At 47.1% G+C, this 19,348-nt stretch overlaps 1 long non-coding RNA gene across 2 annotated transcripts in view; it reads left to right on the forward strand.

Annotated features, from left to right (window-relative positions):
* Nucleotides 1-14,888, forward strand: part of LOC147358794 (uncharacterized) — a 53,844-nt gene extending 38,956 nt beyond the window's left edge. Inside the window, exon 3 of one of the 2 annotated variants that reach the window (XR_015141711.1) lies at nt 14,650-14,888. This is a non-coding gene — a long non-coding RNA (uncharacterized LOC147358794). Of the gene's footprint in view, nt 1-4,854; nt 6,788-14,649 lie in introns of those variants that run through there. The other variant, XR_015141712.1, reaches the window with a different exon arrangement.
* Nucleotides 14,889-19,348: the final 4,460 nt, after the last annotated feature.

Below are 19,348 nucleotides of genomic sequence, written 5' to 3' on the forward strand. Positions count from 1 at the left end.
TGCACTCTGTGGTGGTGCCACTCCAAGGGGACACAGGAAGGGTTGGCCCCTTTCCTAGGCAACTGGAGACCCCACGTCTCCTGCCGCACTGGGAAACTATTCTGCAGAATGGATTTTTGGTAGGTAGCTTGTTTGTGTGCAGGAAGTCCAGCCTCTGGACTCTTGAAGCTGGAACAGAGCCTTGGAGTGGAGAGAGTTGTAGAGGGTGTGGAGAAGACATGAGAAGGAATTCTCTGGTGGTCCAGTGGTTAGAACTCCATGCTTTCATTGCTGTGGCCCCTGGTTCAATCCCCATCGGGGAACTAAGATCCCACAAGTCACCTGCTGTACCCCACCCCCAACAAAAAGAAAAAGAAAGAAAAAAGAGAAGGCGTGGGATGTGCTCTGGAGAGACCAAGTCCCTCTGCAGGGCTGGACTCCTGGGTGTCCTATGGGTCATGACTAACTCCCACCTGCCATCAGCTATTACCCCCGTCTTTCTCCAGCATTGCGTTCATTGTCACGGTATACTGCCCAGGGGCATGCATGGCACCCCAAAGTTTTACTGCATAACCTGAACAGGCCAGAAAGCAGAATGGCTTTGCTTTTCTTTCAATCATGATCTTCAATCTACTCGGATATTTTCCCCCCATTCCTTGATGATATCTTTATCATGAATCATCACCTTCAGGCACAAAAGCAAGGGCTCGAAGGAGATTAGTCACTGGCCCCGATTCCTCACCTCTCTCTGTGTTTGTGTATCTTTCTCTGAGGAATTTAGGACCATCGGGAGAGTTTAGTCAATTGTCCAGGAGTTCTGACACCAACCTCAAAGACTTAGGGCCCAACTTCAAAGTTGGAGAGTCGAGTCCACACAAACCACTCTCAGGCCTGATGCCAACTGCAAGTTCGAAGGGGTTTCCAAACCTACCCTCAAATTAGATAGTTCTGTAAAGAACTCACAGAACCCACTGAAAACTTATCCTCAGAGTCACGGTCTATTACAGCAAAAGGATACAGATTAAAATCGTCCAAGAGAAGGGATGCAGAGGGCGGTGTCTGAGAGGGCTCCAAATACAAAGTGTCTGCAGCCCCCACGATGTATTAACTTCTGGACATTGATAGGTGATGAGAGCATTGCCCAACAAGGAAGCTCACCTGGGCTTTGAGGTCCAGCATTTTTATTGGAGCTTTTTTTTTTTTTTTTTGTGAAGTATAATTGATTTACAATGCTATGTTATTTTCAGCAAAGTGGTTCAGTTATGCATATCTGTCTTTTAACTATAGGTTATTATAAGATATTGAATACACTTTCCTGTGCTATACAGTAGCTCCTCGTTGTTTATCTTTTATATATAGTAGGATGTATTTGTTAATTCCAAGATCAAATCAGCCAATACTAAAGGAAATCAGTCCTGAATATTCACCGGAAGGACTGAGGCTGAAGCTGAAGCTCCAATACTTTGGCCACCTGATGTGAAGAGCTGACTCATTGCGAAAGACCCTGATGCTGGGAAAGATTGAGGGCAGGAGGAGAAGGGGACGACAGAGGATGAGATGGCTGGACGGCATCACCGACTCGATGGACATGAGTTTGAGGGAACTTCGGGTGGTAGTGAAGTACAGGGAAGCCTGGTGTGCGGCAGTTCACGGGGTCGCAAAGAATCGGACAAGACTCAGTGACTGAACAACAACAGTGTGTATCTGCTAATCCCAAGTTCCTAATTTATCCCCCCCCAACTTCTTGCACCCCTTCTCCACTGGTAACCATAAGATTGTTTTCTATGTCTGTGAGTTTGTTTCTGTTTATGAGTAAGTTCACTAGTATCATATTTTAGATTTCACACGTAAGTGATGTCGTACAATGTTTGTTTTTCTCTAACTTCCCTTCATTTGATAATGTCTAGATCCATCTATGTTGCTGCAAATGCCATTGCTTCCTTCTCTCTTATGACTGACATTCCATTATAGATATATCTTTATCTTCTTTATCCATTCATCTGCTGATGGGCACGTAAGTTGCTTCCATGTCTTGACTATTGTAAATAGCGCTGCTATCAACTTTGGAGTGCATGTATTTTTTTAGATTATGGCTTTGTCTAGATATGTGCCCGGGGGTGCTATTGCTGGATCATACGGTAGCTAGCTCTGTGTTTCCTTTTTAAGGAACTTCCATTCTGTTTGCTAGAGTGGCTGCACCAATTTAGTTCCTATCAACAAGCTAGGAGGATTCCCTTTTCTCCACACCCTCTCCAGCATTTATTATTTGTAAACTTTTTGATCATGGCCAATCTGACTGGCGTGAGGTGATACCTTAATGTAGTTTTGGTTTGCATTTCTCTAATAATTAGCAATGTTGAGCATCTTTTCTTGTGCCTGTTGATTATCTGTATTTCTTCTTTGGAGAAAGGTCAATTTAGGCCTCCTGGTGTTTTCACTTTCTTGATGTTTTTTAAAGAACAGATGCTCTTCATTTTTAATAAAATCTATATAAAATTTAAACTGAGCTTGTCTCTTTCCAGAAAATTTTGCTGGATTTGGATTGGAATTATATTGACTCAATAGGTCAATCTGGGGAAAACTGACATCCTTCCAATACTGAATATATTGAACATGAGTGTCACATATCCATCAACTTATTTAGGTTTTCTTTAATTGTCTAAGTCATATTTTGTAGTTTTCTGTTGGGGGTCGTACACGTTTGTTTTGGGCTAGGTTTATTTCTAGATATTTTAAGTCTTGAACGTAATTGTAAATGGTAAAAATTTCCTTTTTCCTGTTTTTATTGCTGTGTATGCTTGTTGCTCAGTCCGGTCCAACCGTTTGAGACTCCAGGGACGGCAGCCCTCCAGGCTCCTCTGTCCATGGAATTCTCCAGGCAAGAAGACTGGAGTGAGTAGTCATTCCCTTCTCCAGGGAATATCTTCACTGCCCAGCGGTGGAGCCCAGGCCTCCTGCATCGCAGGCAGGGTCTTTACTGTCTGAGGCACGAGAGGAACTTAATTAGGTGACGCACATCTTGTCTGGGAAAGAAGCTCTCCTGAAATGGTTAATGGAAGATACAGAGTTCTGGGATCAGAGACGCTGGTGGTTTCAGATAAACAGATTGTTCCAGTGAGAGAATGGGGCATATTGTACCAAGTGGGGGAGAGATTTTGAACGGGTATGTGGGTCCACACTAGTCTGGGTATTCAAGTTTGGTTGTTTGTGCAAAGGATTAATTTACCTTTGAAAGAACTGTCCTTTGGTGTCTGCCTGCCAGCTGGGAGTGAATTTGTTTCTAAAACAGTACAAGGATTCTTGGTTTCACCTGGGAGAGAGAACCCGTCTCTGTCTCTCAAGGTCGCACATTTTTCTGCGTTCTGTCTGGGAGGAGATAAGGGCTCCAGGGCCGTAGAACACAATAGGCCATTCTTGTGACTATTCTGGGCACCGTGAGCGGCCTCTGTTCTTGACCCGACACCCGCCTTGGTGCGGGAACTTTGTTATCATTTCCCTGAAAGCAAATCCAACGTGACAGGATGGATGAATAGTGTCAATTCTACTGAAAGTGTCTTGGGGAGACTGAAAAGCCCTGTGAATCCTGGGGAGGCAGTTTTGATCTATGACAGAACCCAATAAAAATCCCTATTAGTCATGTATGTTTTCTCTCCAAGGGGGAAGGTTTCACATTTCTTTCATCTCTTTTCTCCATGTTCTTAAGCAAAACAATCTAGTCTCTTTCAAAGTCTCCGGCCTCTCTCTCATCCTCCCATCCATTCCTCTGCCTGGCTAACGGAGGCCCCTTCTTAGGGTCCACTCCTCTTAGAAAGGAAGTGGACTCTCATCCCCTACCCCTTTCTGGCGAATGTAACTGGTAACCCACTTCCAGGTATCTGAGCACCCACTGGCTCAGAGGGATGAATGGGCTAAAGCAAAGGAGAGCCACCTCCCTCCCTAGGACTGGGGGTCCCACGGCCCCTCTTGAACACGTTTTCTAGTTCTTCCCGTTCTGCTCACTGTATGTATTTAGAGAATTTCCTGGGACCCACCTGAGGGCTTTACGGTTCAGCAGGAATAAGAGAAAGGGTGGAAATTCCATTTTGGACCTTCTGCAGTGAGTCGGACACCACTGAAGCGACTTAGCACGCATGCACACACACACCCCATCAGTCTTTTAGTCACTGGCTGCTCCCAACCCTCTAAAGGAGCATCCTTGGGTGTTTATCCCATATCTTCTGCCCTTTTCACCTGGGCCTTGGACACAGGCAGCCCTGCCCCACCCCAACACTAGCATTTTATTGCAGTTTTTCCCCTCAGGCAGACATTCTTCTCCGTATTAGTCTTGAATTCAGCTGAAAAATAGGAGAGTCACACACACAATTACTAAGCCTTGCTGCTCATATCTTTAAAATGTGTTAATGGATGGGTCATAGATTGCTCTCGCTCCTTATTCATTGGACTTGGATTCTTGTTGCCATTGGCTGGGGTCTATAGCTTTCATTCTGATATGAAAATTTGCCATTGCATTGTGATCCACTCATTCATTCATTCATTCCTTCAGTGTTTATTGAGCACATACTATTTGCCAGGCAGCGTTCTAGGCACCGGGGATATAGTGATAAACAAGGGGGAGAAGACTGCTGTCCTCACGGCTCTTATATTATGTTGAAAAAGGAAAGCACAAACTAGCCAAAAACAAAACAAAAACAAAAAACCAGATGGGGACAAATTCTTGAAGAAGATCAACACGAATGACAGACAGGGCTGCGTTACAAGCTACTGACGCTGAGAGAAGGAGGAAGGCCTTTACATACTTACAAGTGATGAGGTGACACTTGCTGATTTAAATCTTCAAGTTCACAAAATAATTTGCCATTTACCCTTCCTTTTCAGAGTCTGAATTTTCAAATCGGTTTTCTCACAGACTGTGCAACTGCCATTCAGAGGAAATGTGATTCTAGACCACGGGTTTAACTTATATGCAGAGTACATCATTCGAAATACCGGGCTGGATGAAACACTAGCTGGAATCAAGATTGCCAGGAGAAATATCAGTAACCTCAGATATGCAGATGACACCATCATTATGGCAGGAAATGAAGAGGAATTAAAGAATCTCTTGATGAAGGTGAAAGAGGAGACTGAAAAAAGTGGCTGAAAACCCAACATTCACAAAACAAATATCATGGCATCTGGCCCCATCACTTCATGGCAAGTAGATGGGGAAACAATGGAAACAGCAATACTTTATTTTCTTGGGCTCCAAAATCACTGCAGATGGTTACTGCCACCATGAAATTTAAAAAGTGACGCTTGCTCCTTGGAAGAAAAGCTATGACCAACCTGCTGCTAAGTCGCTTCAGTCATGTCCGACTCTGTGCGACCCCATAGACGGAAGCCCACCAGGCTCCTCCATCCATGGGATTTTCCAGGCAAGAGTACTGGAGTAGGGTGCCATTGCCTTCTCTGATGACCAACCTAGACAGAGTATTAAAAAGCCGAGACAAAGGTTTATATAGTCAAAGCTATGGTTTTTCCACTGGTCATGTATGGATGTGAAGGTTGGGCCATTAAGAAGGCTGAGTGACGAAGAATTGATGCTTTTGAACTGTGGTGTTGGAGAAGACTCTATTGGATTGAAGAGTCCCTTGGACTTCAAGGAGATCCAACCCGTCCATCCCAAAGGAAATCAACCCTGGATATTCATTGGAAGGACTGAGGCTGAAGCTGAAACTCTAATACTTCAGCCTCCTGATGCAAAGAGCTGACTCACTGGAAAAGACCCTGATGCTGGGAAAGATTGAAAGCGGGAGGAGAAGGGGATGACAGAGGATGAGATGGTTGGATGGCATCACCAACTCGATGGACGTGAGTTTGTGTGAACTCCAGGAGTTGGTGATGGACAGGGAGGCCTGGCGTGCTGAAGTCCATGGGGTCACAAAGAGTTGGACACGACCGAGCGACTGAACAATGACAACCAAGGCAGGGATTGGCGGGCTTCTGGAAAGGGCTGGACAGGAAATCCTTTTGACTTTGAGGGCCACAGTCTCTCTGTCTCTGCTGGTGGTTGCACAAGGGCCATCACGATGATGTCAATGCCAGCAGGAGGCTGAGATCTGACACGGCTTTCCTCACAAAAACAGGAGTCAGGCCACAGCCTGCCGCCCCACCCGCAACAGTTCTCTGACCTTTGCCCTCAACTGCTCTTTGTTTCCCTTTACTTCCAAGTGGCAGCAGCAGCCCTTTTCTTTGAGGGGAGAGCCCCCTCCCATTAAATGGTCTTTACTGGGACTTCCCGGTGGTCCCATGGCTGAGACGCCAGGCCCCCAGTGCAGGGAGTGAACGTGAGCGCTGCTCAGTCGTGTGTGGCTCTTGCGACCCCGTGGACTGAGCGGTCCGTGGACTGAGCAGCCCGTGGACTGAGCGGTCCGTGGGCTTCCCAGGCAAGACTACTAGAGTGGGTAGGCTTTCCCTTCCCTAGGGGATTTTCCTGACCCAGGAACCGAGCCCAGGCCTCCTGCATTGCGGGCGGATTCTTTCCCAGCTGAGCCCCCAGGGAAGCCCAAATCCGCGGTCAGAGAACCGGGTCCCACATGCTGCAGGCAAGACCTGGCGCAGCCAAATAAACACATACTAAAAAATAATTCTGTCCTTAATTGTTCTTCATTAGAAAATACAAACTAAGATATACTAATTCAGAAAATTTATACAGTAGACAAGAAAAAGTAGGGTTAAAAAATGTTAGGCTTAATCTTTACCTTCAAATACATTCTTAAGGACAGCCAGTTTTTTTCTTCCTCTTTTTAATAAACTTTTAAAAACTGTTCATGGACTTTGTTATAATATTGCTTCTGTTTCACGTTTTGGTCCTTTGTCCATGAGGCCTGTGGGGTCCTAGCTCCCCGTCCAGGAATCAAACGCTTTTGGAAAGGTAAGACAAATTTACCTTTGGAAGGGTAAATTCCAAATTGTTGTGTGAACTTGAAGATTTAAATCAGCAAGTGTTTTAACCACTGGACCGCCAGGAAAGGCCTGGATGACCTCTGTTACTGTGTTTCTTTTTGGATGTTTCTATGTGTGCGGATATACTTAAGAAGTAGATACACAGAGATATGCAAACAAAGGTGTTTTTTGGTTTGCTTTTTTCTTTTCTCTTTCCTTTCCTTCCTTTTGTGCTGTGCTCAGTCGTGTCCAACTCATGCGACCCCATGGACTGTAGCCCGCCAGGCTCCTCCATCTATGGAACTTTTCAGGCAAGAGTACTGGAGTGGGTTGCCACTGCCTTCTCTAGGGGCTCTGCCCGACCCACGGATGCAACCTGTGTCTCTTGTGGCTCCTGCGTTGACAGGCAGAGTCTTTACTGCTAGCGCCACCTGGGGGCTTCCCTTGTAGCTCAGCTGGGAAAGAATCCGCCTGCAATGCGGGAGACCTGGGTTCCATCCTTGGTTTGGGAAGATCCCCTGGAGAAGGGAGAGGCTATCCAGTTCAGTGTTCTTGGTCTTCCCTTGTGGCTCAGCTGTGAAAGAATCTGCCTGCAATGTGGGAGACCTGGGTTCGATCCCTGGGTTGGGAAGATCCCCTGGAGAAGGGAATGGCTACCCACTCCAGTATCCTGGCCTGGAGAATTCGGCCAAAGAGTCGGACACGACTGAGCGCCCCCGGGAAGCCCTTTCCCTTCCTGCCCTGCTTCCCCTCCCTGTCTCCTCCCCGCTCCGTCCCTCTGTTGTCTCTAGCACACGTGGGACTGTCCTGAAACCCTGTTCCGCAGCCGCTTCTCTCACCCCACGTTGCATCATGGTGCCTCTTTGGCTCTGAGAGACACACATTCCACAGAGGGCGGCTTGTTGTTGCCAATGAGCATGACGTGAGTGTCGGGTTATGTGCGGTGAGTGGAGCTGTGAGCAGGTGGACGTGGGGGCATCTCCATCTGCACCCACACAACCCTGGCGCCGGCTGGACCGCGGGCCCCCAGGCGCTCTCAGACCATCTGCCCACAGCTGTGGGACCCTTTCCTGGCCAGCAGGAGCCAACAGCTGCTCTGGAGTTTGTAAGGAGCCTCTGTCTCCAGGGGCAGCCTGGCCAGCTCTAGATTGTAAGGCTTGCTCCAAAGCAGGAACTTCTCCTGACAGGACTGGCAAACTCCTCTACAAAATGAAGAGGAGTGGGCCCAAGGGGCCTGGAGTTCAAGCATTCCCCTCCCCACATGGACTGATGGGTTTGCCTTAATTAAAAAAAAAACTTTATCAGAATGTCAAGAGCCCTCCTATATGATCCAAGCAAATCAGCTTTCCTTCCCCTTCTTATGGAGAAAAATTGAGAGAATAATAAAACAAACACCTGTATATCTTTCACTCAATTCATAGCACTTTCCCCCACATTTGCTTTGCTCATTTTTCTTTCTCTCTAGAAGTATGTGTGTGTATATATACACACACACACACACACACACACATAGATGAGTTTCCCAGGTGGTGCTAGTGGTAGAGAATCCACCTGCAAAGCAGGAGATATAGCAGACGTGGATTTGATCCCTGGATGGGGAAGATCCCCTGGAGGAGGGCACGGGAACCCACTCCAGTATTCCTGCCTGGAAAATTCCACGCACAAAAGAGCTTGGCGGGCTACTGTCCATGATGTCACAAGAGTCAGACACAACCTGACTAAGGAGCACACACACGTGCGTGCTTGCTAAGTCACTTCAGTCGTGTCCGACTCTTTGTGACCCTACGGACCACAGTCCTCCAGGCTCCTCTGTCCATGGGATTCTCCAGCAAGAACACTGGAGTGGGTGGCTGTGCCCTCCTCCAGGGGATCTTCCCCATCCAGGGATTGAACCCACATGTCTTACGTCTCCTGCTTTGGCAGGTGGGTTCTTTTTACCACTGTCACCACCTGGGAAGCTCCCCCCCTACATATATAAATTATAAATATTTATGCATGTATATATTTAAACACTTAATTTGATTAAATTTTGGTTTTTGGCCACACCATGTGGCTTGTGGGTTCTTAGTTCGACCAGGGATGGAAAGTGGCCCCCAGCAGTGAAAGTGCCGAGTCCTAATCACTGGGCCTTCAGAGACTTCCCAGTTCTATTTTTAACTGTGGTTCCAGAATAAATCACATATTACACATCCAAAGTAAATCACAACTCTAATTTCTCCATTCCAAGCTATTTCTAATATTCCTTTACCAATTAGCTAGCCCAAAGGGGTTGAATAAAGTTCCTTTCTCTCAGATAAGTTTCTGTCTTTAGTTCAGCTGCTTAGAATGTTAAAGCTGAGGCCCTTGTGAGTCTAGCTGCTTTCTTTGAGTTGCAGGGTGGTCCTCGAGAGTGTACACTTCCCAGGGGCAGACATATTTGCTTTGTTATTGCTGTTTGTCCATTGTTCAAAACAGTACCTGGCACAGTACCTGTCTGACTCTGTGCAACCCCATAGACGGCAGCCCACCAGGCTCCTCTGTCCGTGGGATTTTCCAGGCAAGAGCACTGGAGTGGGTTGCCATTGGCTTCCCACATAGCAAATACTCGGTAACTAAACGTTTGCTGAGTGATTTATTGTGGCTTCAGCGATCACTTAAGAGCTACAGGCAGCAAAAAAGAGGATGAGATGCAAAAGCCAAGAAAACAAAACATTCCTGGGAAATCCATGATTAATGGATTAAAATCCATCGCTCAGTCTACTTGAGATGCATTGGCTGGAGCTCAGGGCTACCCACAGAGAGGCTGGAACATAAGGTTTTGCATTGGGCATGTTGCTGCCGCACACACACACACACACACACATACAAGCTGCTTTTCTCTAAGGAAGAGGGGACTTCATATGGAGCAGCAAAGGAGAGAATTTTTTCTGGGCCTTAGGCACGTGCCTGTGGATGATTCTGCCTGGAGAGTGTGAGAAATCTAGACAGATGATAGATAACAAGGGGTCAGTCCACAGAAAAGGGGCCCAAAGCAACAGCTTCTCAGAAAACTGATCGGGATTAGTAGAGAAACAGCTCCGATGGTGACTTTGTGACTGTTTTCTGTTTGCGAGGGACCAGATGTCTTATTTGTGCCCAACCTACTGAACTGCAGGGCCAACACAGTTCCTAAGAAGCTAAAAATGGACTTGGAGGTTCAGTCACTGGCCTGAGCTGAGCTCCACTACTGGTCAATTCTGAACTGACAAGATAACGAACTGTTTAAATCAGACAATCTTCTTTCCTGTGAACTGCATGGCTTTTACCTTTATCTTGCTGTTTGCCTTTGGTTGGCAAGACCGTCTTCATGGGGTTCCTATACTCCGTGCGTATCCAGAACTGGTGACATGCCTTGTGGAGCCTGGGCAAAACGAAAACGTGGGGCCCTTTGCTTTGGGATTTCAGGATGATGATCGTGAAATTGTAAACCAAGTGTGGGGCCGTCTGAGCACAAGGGCCCTGTCTGGGCAGTTCAGGAAGTGTTTGCACAGGTCATAAGCTCCTGAAGCTGGCTTGCCAGATCCTTACACGTGATGAACCCACAAGACTGGGACCAGTCACCTCTGACTTATTTTTGACAGTTAACCTGAAGATCCCACCCCACAGGATCGACTCCCTCTGAGTTGGATCAGATTTTCCCTGCTTGGCCTGGCAGTGAACTCAGACTCACTCACACTCACGGTGAATCAGAACTTGTTATTTTAAAATTCTATCAATGGCAATTTTAGAGTGGCTGCCACGGAATACTTAGACTAGTTAAACGTGGGAATTGAGACTACGGTTTATGTGTGTGTGTGTTTCCTTCTATGACTCCGCCGAAATGTCAGCAAAAGAAAAGTAAAAGGTATGAATCCACAAGGATAAAGAGATCACGGGAGATGAGCAGAGCAGCTGAGAGAGAAAGAAAGCTAAATCTAAAGCCCCTAGAAAGGGGCTGCTGCTGCTAAGTTGCTTCAGTCGTGTCCGACTCTGTGCGACCCCATAGACGGCAGCCCACTAGGGTCCTCTGCCCCTGGGATTCTCCAGGCAAGAATTCTGGAGTGGGTTGCCATTTGGGAGAAGCTAACAAGGCATGAGTTGAGTCTTTCTACAGAAACCCTTAAAGACTCAGGAGCTGGCACCCAGGCATCTTTTTTTGTGTGTTTTTTTGGCTGCTTGGCTTGTGGGATCTTAGTTCCCCGACCAGGGATTGAACCCCAGCCCTTGGGGGTAAAAGAGTCAAATCCCAACCACTGGACTGCCAGGGAATTCTCTAGCAGCTGTCTCTAGAGTTAGGGGTAGGCTGGGGCTGAAAACAGGAAGCCAACAGGAAGTCCAAACAAAAAACGGTTGTACCCCAGATTGGTTCTCTTGCTCCAAGAAAGACTGAGAGCAATTTTTTTTTGCTGTAGAAGTCGACCCACAGAGCTTTTGGATTTGGGAATGCCATGCAGAATTGAGGGCAGTAGTTGAGTACCGGTTGCCAACAGAGATTAATGAAAATCTACAGGAAGGCTGCCTGGCTTGCTGATAGCCAAACGGCCCCCAAAGTGCCGAGGCCAGGCTTCCAGCAGGGACGCAGGGAAGTCCCCTCTGGGGTGACCACCAGCCAGGAGAAGAGGCTATCTTGGCCCCCCATCTCCAGAGGTCAGCACCCCTCTAAACTGCTCTTTGCTGATGTCTATAAGCAAGAAACCCAGGCACGCCGAGTTGTGCTTCGCTCTTCAATGTGAGTGGACAAAGTAGGGGAAAGATACTAGAAGAAAAGACAAGATAAAAGTCAAGGAACAGGAGAAGGACTTGGGGGAAACAGAATACAGAGGTTAGACGTCAGCTTTGTAATTAATATAGCATGAGAGGACACCACTTCACATCACTTTCTAGTTCCATTTCTTGCTTAAATCTATTACCTCTCAACGTGACACAATCTATTAGTTGTTCACTCTCTGTTGCTCCTCGTTGAATAGCCCACTCTATGAGAGCAGGAGCTCTGTTCATTTTTCTATCATCTGCTCATGACTGTCACAGAGTAAGTGCTCAACCCATGCTGGTGACTGAATGGATAAAAACTGTTCATAAACAAAAACAGGGCACTGTAAAGAAGGCGCAATGACGAGCAGAAGAGACACTGGAATAATAATAGTGTGCTAAGAGAATTTAAAAATCCAGGGACTTCCCTGCTGGCCCAGGGGTTCAGAGCCCACCTGCCAAGGCAGGGCACGAGTTCGATTCCTGGCCCAGGAAGATCTCTCAGGCCACGAAGCAGCTAAGCCCGTGGGCTGCAGCTTCGGGGCCTGAGGACTGCAACCACTGGGGCCCACCTACCTAGAGCCTGCGCTCAGCAACAAGAGAAGCCACGGAGATGAGAGCCCACGCGCCACAGGGACGAGTAGCCCCTGCTCACTGCAACTAGGGAAAGCCCACAAGTAGTAACGGATACCCAGCGCAGCCAAAACTAACTAACTAAACAATAATGGACTGACTCACCAAAAGAAAAAGAAAATTTAAAAATTCAGTTCAGTTCAGTTCAGTCACTCAGTTGTGTCTGACTCTTTGCAACCCCATGAATCGCAGCACGCCTGGCCTCCCTGTCCATCACCAACTCCCGGAGTTCACTCAGACTCACGTCCATCAGTAGGAGATTTAGAAAATAAAAGTGAGGAAATATCCTCAAATATAGAATAAAACAATGAAAAATAATTTAAAAAACTAGAAGAAAATTGGAAAGATTAACCGAAGAGTTTTAGCATGTGACCAATAGAAGTTCCAAAAAGAAAGAATAGAAAAATCGGAAGGGAAACGGTTGGCACAGAAACGATGAAGAAAAATTCTCAGAAATAAAAGGTATTTTCAGAATTCAAATTCACTGAGTCTGGAAAAATAAATACATACCATTTCAAGGCACCACTCAGGAAATTTCAGTTTTAGGGTTAATTATAAGATCCTAGAAAGCTTCAATGACACCCCACTCCAGTACTCTTGCCTGGAAAATCCCATGGATGGAGGAGCCTGGTAGGCTACAGTCCATGGGGTCGAGAAGAGTTGGACACGACTGAGTGACTTTACTTTCACTTTTCACTTTCATGCATTGGAGAAGGAAATGGCAACCCACTCCAGTGCTCTTGCCTGGAGAATCCCAGGGACGGGGGAGCCTGGTGGGCTGCCGTCTATGGGGTCGCACAGAGTCGGACACGACTGAAGTGACTTAGCAGCAGAAAGCTTCTAGAGAGTAAAATAACCACAAATAAAAGATGAGTGTCAGAATGGCATTGGGCCTCCCAGCAGAACACTGGAAACCAGAAGACGCGGGCAACGCATTCAAAGACTGAGAGAGGATGATCTGCAACTTCCAATTTTGCACTCAGACACGGGGGTGGTGCAAGAAAGAACTGCTCAGACATGCCAGGTTGTAAAAATACACCATCGATCAACCTGTGTCAGGAAGCCCCAGAGAGCGCATCAAAATTAGGAACTAAACCGAGAGAAGATCTCAGATTGAGAGGGGAAACGTATTCCCATCCCGACGGTATTCTCAGGACGAGCCCTCCGCATCAGATTAAGAGGGCGGCCAGTCCAGAGAGGAGCAGCAGTGTGCAGGGTCCCAGGAGATGCGTCTTTGAGAAACTCACGCAACTCATGGCTTACCTGATGCATTTGTCTGGGCGTGGATGTTGAGTTGTGTTTGGAACTAGTCTGGGGATAGTTTGAGTCAATCGCATATATATAAAAAGCCAAGCAAATGAAAAACGAAGGCAATATGAACTCAGGAAAAGCAAACTGCCCTGTAAGAAAGGGTATGTGATTGTAACATGCCAGACGACTCAGCCAAGAATTACATTTTTGTAGTCAGCCATGTCATGTAAGCCTTAAGTAGCAATTTTAACAAAAAATCTTGATAAAACTTCATCGAGAGAATGTCGAGGGTATATAGGGATGTGTGGGTTAAAAGAATGAAACCCTTGTTTCCTATCCTGTGAAGTCCAAAGTTAAAATTTTGAAACAAAAAAAAAGAAACAAGAAACACCCATAGGCACGTGATTTAGGAACACGATGGTGAACAGGCCAAGGAACAAACGGAGTTGAGAGGGGTCGCCTTGGGGTGTGGAGGCTGGGCCCAGGCAGGGCTGAGGGCAGGGAAGGTTTTTCTGTCGCAAGCCTCGTGGTACCAGTTCACTCTTTAAACTGCACAAGGAAGTCCTTTGATGCTAAAAGTGATTAAAGGCGGTTTGCTAACGGGCTGATGCGCGGAACACCTCCTCTGTCATCTGTCCGCCTCTTGGCGTGGTGTTCACAGCGAGGGCTTGAGGGCAGCGGCGGCCTTGGAGCTTAGTCATGTGGAGTGTGACGTCTTCTTTGAAGCCATCACGAGCTTATCATGTTCTAGTCTCGCTGGGAACAGAAGGTCTGGGAACCAAGGGCTGGGAGATGGGCATGGAGCCTTTCACTACAGATGGAAGGATAAACAAGCATGCGTATACCATACAAACATCTGGCTATTTCTTCCAACGGGAAAAACTGCAACCCCCTTCTGACTTCACTTCCCCCCAGCTCTTTCCTATTTTTGTGTCACTTTGTAGCCTCATTGTTCCAGGTCGTGGTCCTTACTTAGTGTCGTGAGGTCTTCTCCCCGGCTGCCTTGAACCCTGTCCAGTCTGTGCTTGCTAAAAACGCTGCTTCTTTCAAGATCTTTAACAGCCTCTGTGTTACTAAGTCCAATGGTGAATTTTGTTTTTATCTTCCTACTGACAGCATTTGATTCAGCTGATGGCATTGGATTCTCTGCAACACTTTGTACTCAGAAGGAGGGCTCAGGGTCATTGATTCTTCTCTTCCATGGCAGAAGAGGAAGAGAGCTGAAGGATCACCCTGGAGATTTCCGCTGCTTCAGCCTGGGAGACAGACATCTCCTCTTCTCACATATCATTGGCCACAACCAACCTTCTCTGTGCCCAGGAAGAGGAAAATAAATGGGATTTGGTGAACAAAAAGCATGACTTTGACTCAGTTACTCTTCAGGGTGTACATGTGTGAGGGGCCAAGGGAGTACATGGACCATTGTGGAATTGTAGTTGTATGTGGTTATGACATATGCTTTATCATAAAAAAGTTTTTTAATACAATTCCCAAAGTGAGCTCTCTTCTTATCTCCTGCTTCGGATTTACGGCATCCGTAGTCTCCACCTTTGCCCTGAAACAACGTTACTGCAGGACTCAGCAACTCCTTCAATTCTTTCACTCTTTACAACAGCCTGCAGACTTTTAGCCTCCTCTTAGACACTGGGAAGTGAAGACTGGAGAGGTTACATGCTTTGTCTGAGGTCACACAGCTAGCAAGTGGCTGACTTGGATGCCAGCGTGAGGGTCTGGGTTTCTGGCTTTGTTTCTGACCTCATCCTGCGGTCTTGGAGGGGGTAGACCCTATCAGAGATGAAGCGTCATCTTCCCATGACGTGTGGGCGCCTTCCAGCCCCAGAGCTCTCTGCTGCCCTCTCCTGACGTTCACAGTCCTGGGTGAGAAGTTGCTGTAGCTCCGGAGCGCGCGTGATCTGACAGTCCCTAAGGCTGCAAGCTGTCTCCCCTCTTCTGGATATTTCACACCCCCCATCTCGCCTAATTCCCAGGCACTGAGTACATAGTAGGCACCGGGAAATATGCCTCTTGATTAATGTCTTAGAGCAGCAACACTGATGGGGTTGTCAGAGTACCTTAATGTTCCCACTACTGATGACTGTACACACATAATCCCATGGGTTCCTCATAACGACTCTGTAAGGAAGTGCTCTTAAGTCTCTGACACATGGGAAAACTGAAGCAGAGAGGATGCAGCAACGTGCTCAAGACTATTCACTTACTAACTATTCTATACACTGTCAATGGCCAGACCATGGCTTAGATGTTGGGATATAATTTTAAGTTCTCTGCATTTAAACAATGATTCAGAGATGTAGCTGGAGTTAGAACTCAGATTTGTTCTGATTGTTTAATAAAACTAAAACATACTGCGTCTCTTCCTTCGAGGATGATTGTAAGGCTATTTTCTTTGTGAAGTTTTCTTTGAGTCTTCCTGTCTCCCTCCCAGATCAGATATGGAAGCACAATTAACGTCCTGCAAGTCCTCGGGGTTACAAAAGCACTCTTGACGGCCTCTCTGTCTCCTGGCCCCAGACATGAAGCTCTGGATGGCATCTTCTCGGGATGGCAAATGTTGGCTACTTGTGAATTACTGCCTGGGCTTGAGCTGTTTAGCAGGCATTGCTAATCCGTTACGACACCCTTTCAGAGACACAGCCTGGGAGTCCTCTCTGCCTCCCCTCTGGACTACCACAGATTGCTGTAAGGGGCTTGTGATCCTCAAGGCTTTGCTCTGACACGCACTGCCACGTGGTGTGATGGGTGGGCCAGTTTGGGAGTGTCTCGGTGGGGAGAGCTGGGGCGAGCGTGCCTGTCAGACGGCAGCAGTAAGCACAGCGCGTGTTTCTGGTCGGGGTGGTGATCTGACCCCTTGGGAGACAGTGTGATGCTACTTCATGACGTCCACTCAGACTGCAGGAGAGGTGAGCTTTCTTTTCCACTGGATTTGTGTGCAAGGTCATAAATCTGGAGCTCCTGGCATCCCCTTGGCCACTGAGTGGAGGGGGCTTGTTGAGAGTGAAGCCAACACAGAAGTGGATAGAACAGGGAGATGGAGAAAGTTGGCTCTGGGGACTCTTGGGTTCTACAAACCCATAGGTTGTCATTCTTTCTTTTTTCCCCCAAATTGAAGTATACCTGCCGTACGATGTTATATAAATTACAGCTGTACCATATAGTGATTCATAATTTTTATTTATTTTAAAAAATTCGAATGGCATGTAATCTTTTTTTTTTAATTTTTGCTCCTCAATGTTTATTTCTTCAGGATAGATTTTCGGACGTAATCCCAAGAAGAAAAAAGTAAATATTGAAACACGTTTGATACCAATTTCCCAACTACACAAAACAATTCCTTACAAAAAAAATCCTTACACAATATTTGTTGAGTGGCTAGATAAATGAAGAAATAAAACTTTAAATGTGTTAACACACTCTCCAAACAAGCTTGTACACCTCTGGCTACACAGTAATGACCACGGACTGTTGTATCTCTCCTGTCTCTTCCTAATTTTGACGAGCAGAAGCGGCATCTCACGGTTCGTTTTCCTTTGTAACAGGAAAGGCTGTGCATTGTTTTTCATATTCCTTTTTTTTTTAACTGATACATATTTTGCCTCTTTTTTTGAATTTCCTTCCCATTTAGGTCACCACAGAGCACTGAGTAGAATTCCCTGAGCGATACAGCAGGTTCTCGTCGGTTATCTGTTTTATTAGTCAGTGTTTGTCGCTCAGTCGCGTCTGACTTTGCGACCCTGTGGACTGCGGCCCGCCAGGCTCCTCTGTCCATGTTCCTCTCCAGGCAAGAATGCTGGAGTGGGTTCCCATTTCCTTCTCCCATTTTATACATTGTATCAATATTATATCAATCTCCCAATCCATCCCACCCTGATTGGCAAGTTTCAAATGTTCCACTCCATTTATAGTTACTATAAAGTAGTGACTGTGTTACCTTTACCCTACAAGGTGTCCTTGTAGTTTTTCTTGTACACAATAGTCTACGCCTCTCGATCCCCTTTTCCCGTGCGGCCCCTGCCCTCTTCCCTCTCGCCACTGGCAGCGGCTAAGTTACTGTCTCTGTCTGTGATTCTGCTTCTGTTTCTCGACATTTGCTAGTTTGTCAGATTCCACAAGTAAGTGTTATCATAAAGTATTTGTCTTTCTCTGACAGATAAATTTGAATTCCTGATTAAGAGAGCGGGAGTCAGTTTTTCTGTTATTTGCAACCAACATATTCCTGATAGACAAGGTCTCATTTTATAGATAAGGAACCTGAGGACCAGAGAAGGGGTAGTGAGGTCCCCAACGGCACCAGTGTGGTAAGGGGCATTCATCGCCTCAGCCACCCACCTTTAAAGAAACCTGGGGACTTCCCTGGCGGTACAGTGGATAAGAATTCCCCTGCCACTGCAGGGGACACGGGTTCAATCCCTGGCCCAGGAAGATTCCACATGCCTCGGAGCAACGAAGCCCCTGTGCCACAACGGCTGAGCCCACACTCCAGGGCCTGTGAGCCACAGGGCCCGAGCCCCTGTGCTGGAAGGACTGAAGCTCCAGGGCCCGTGAGTCACAGCGCCTGAGCCCCTGTGCTGGAAGGACTGAAGCTCCAGGGCCCGTGAGTCACAGCGCCTGAGCCCCTGTGCTGGAAGGACTGAAGTTCCAGGGCCCGTGAGTCACAGCGCCTGAGCCCCTGTGCTGGAAGGACTGAAGCTCCAGGGCCCGTGAGTCACAGCGCCTGAGCCCCTGTGCTGGAAGGACTGAAGCTCCAGGGCCCGTGGGCCACAGCGCCTGAGCCCCTGTGCTGGAAGGACTGAAGCCCCTGTGCCCAGGCCTGTGCTTGGCAACAGGAGAGGCCAGCACAGTGAGAAGCCCCACTCACGGCGAGGAGCAGCCCCACTCACCGCAACTAGGCAAGCCCCTGCGCAGCAGCAAAGACCCAGCACAACCAAAACAAATAAATGAAATAAAAAATAACCGTGGTCTCCAGTGCCTCCTTGTTCCTGTAGTTGTTCAGTCGCTAAGTCATATCCACATCTTTGTGACCCCATGGACTGCAGCATGCCAAGCTTCCCCTGGCATCGGGACCCTAGCAACATCCTGAGTACACAGGGATTATACAGATAGCCCTGCCATCCATGCAATTTACTTCTGAATCTCTTCATAATTGTTTTTAAGGGCTGTTCCTGGTCAATTCACCTTTCCTGGGACTTCTAGGGATAGCTGAAATTCAGATCAAGCAGTCTTACCATACAATTGAACTAATACATTTGTTTGACAGAGACCATTGTATCATACACACACACACAGACACACCCCCCCAAACATTTAATTGTTGATGCTTCACTCACGTGTGAGCTCCTGGGGGATGGGCTACCCCGTGCTTCAGACTTCACCCCGTTTCCCTGCTATGGACGGGTGTCCCTGAAGGCTGCTACAATGATCCTCCCCGAGGCCAGTGTTGGACACGCATTTGTCTGGTTTGATTTTCTTTTTCTTTTGCACTCAAGTTGCCTTGAATCTTGGAGTCTGAGCTAATTTGCTCCCTCTCTGTATCCACAGTATAAATTATTTTCACAAGTGCTTGCCTTGGTATCCGCTACAGCAAATCTTTTCTGAGCACCTTTAATCTATTTATTCATTCACTCCACAGTGACTCAACTCTATGTCTTAGGCAGAAAGCTATGAACAGCACAGATAAATCCCAGCTCTTGTAGAAGGTACTTATACATTCCAGAGGGCCTAGGAGCTGTTTTGTCTTCCTGCAGCTTCTTTGGGTTTACAAAACCTGTGCATCTATGTTAATAGCTTTTTATTTGTT

The sequence above is a fragment of the Bos grunniens genome, chromosome 15 (genome assembly GCF_055505025.1).
Source record: "Bos grunniens cultivar Pamir isolate PY7600 chromosome 15, Bosgru_T2T1.0, whole genome shotgun sequence".
Taxonomy (NCBI): Eukaryota; Metazoa; Chordata; class Mammalia; order Artiodactyla; family Bovidae; genus Bos; species Bos grunniens.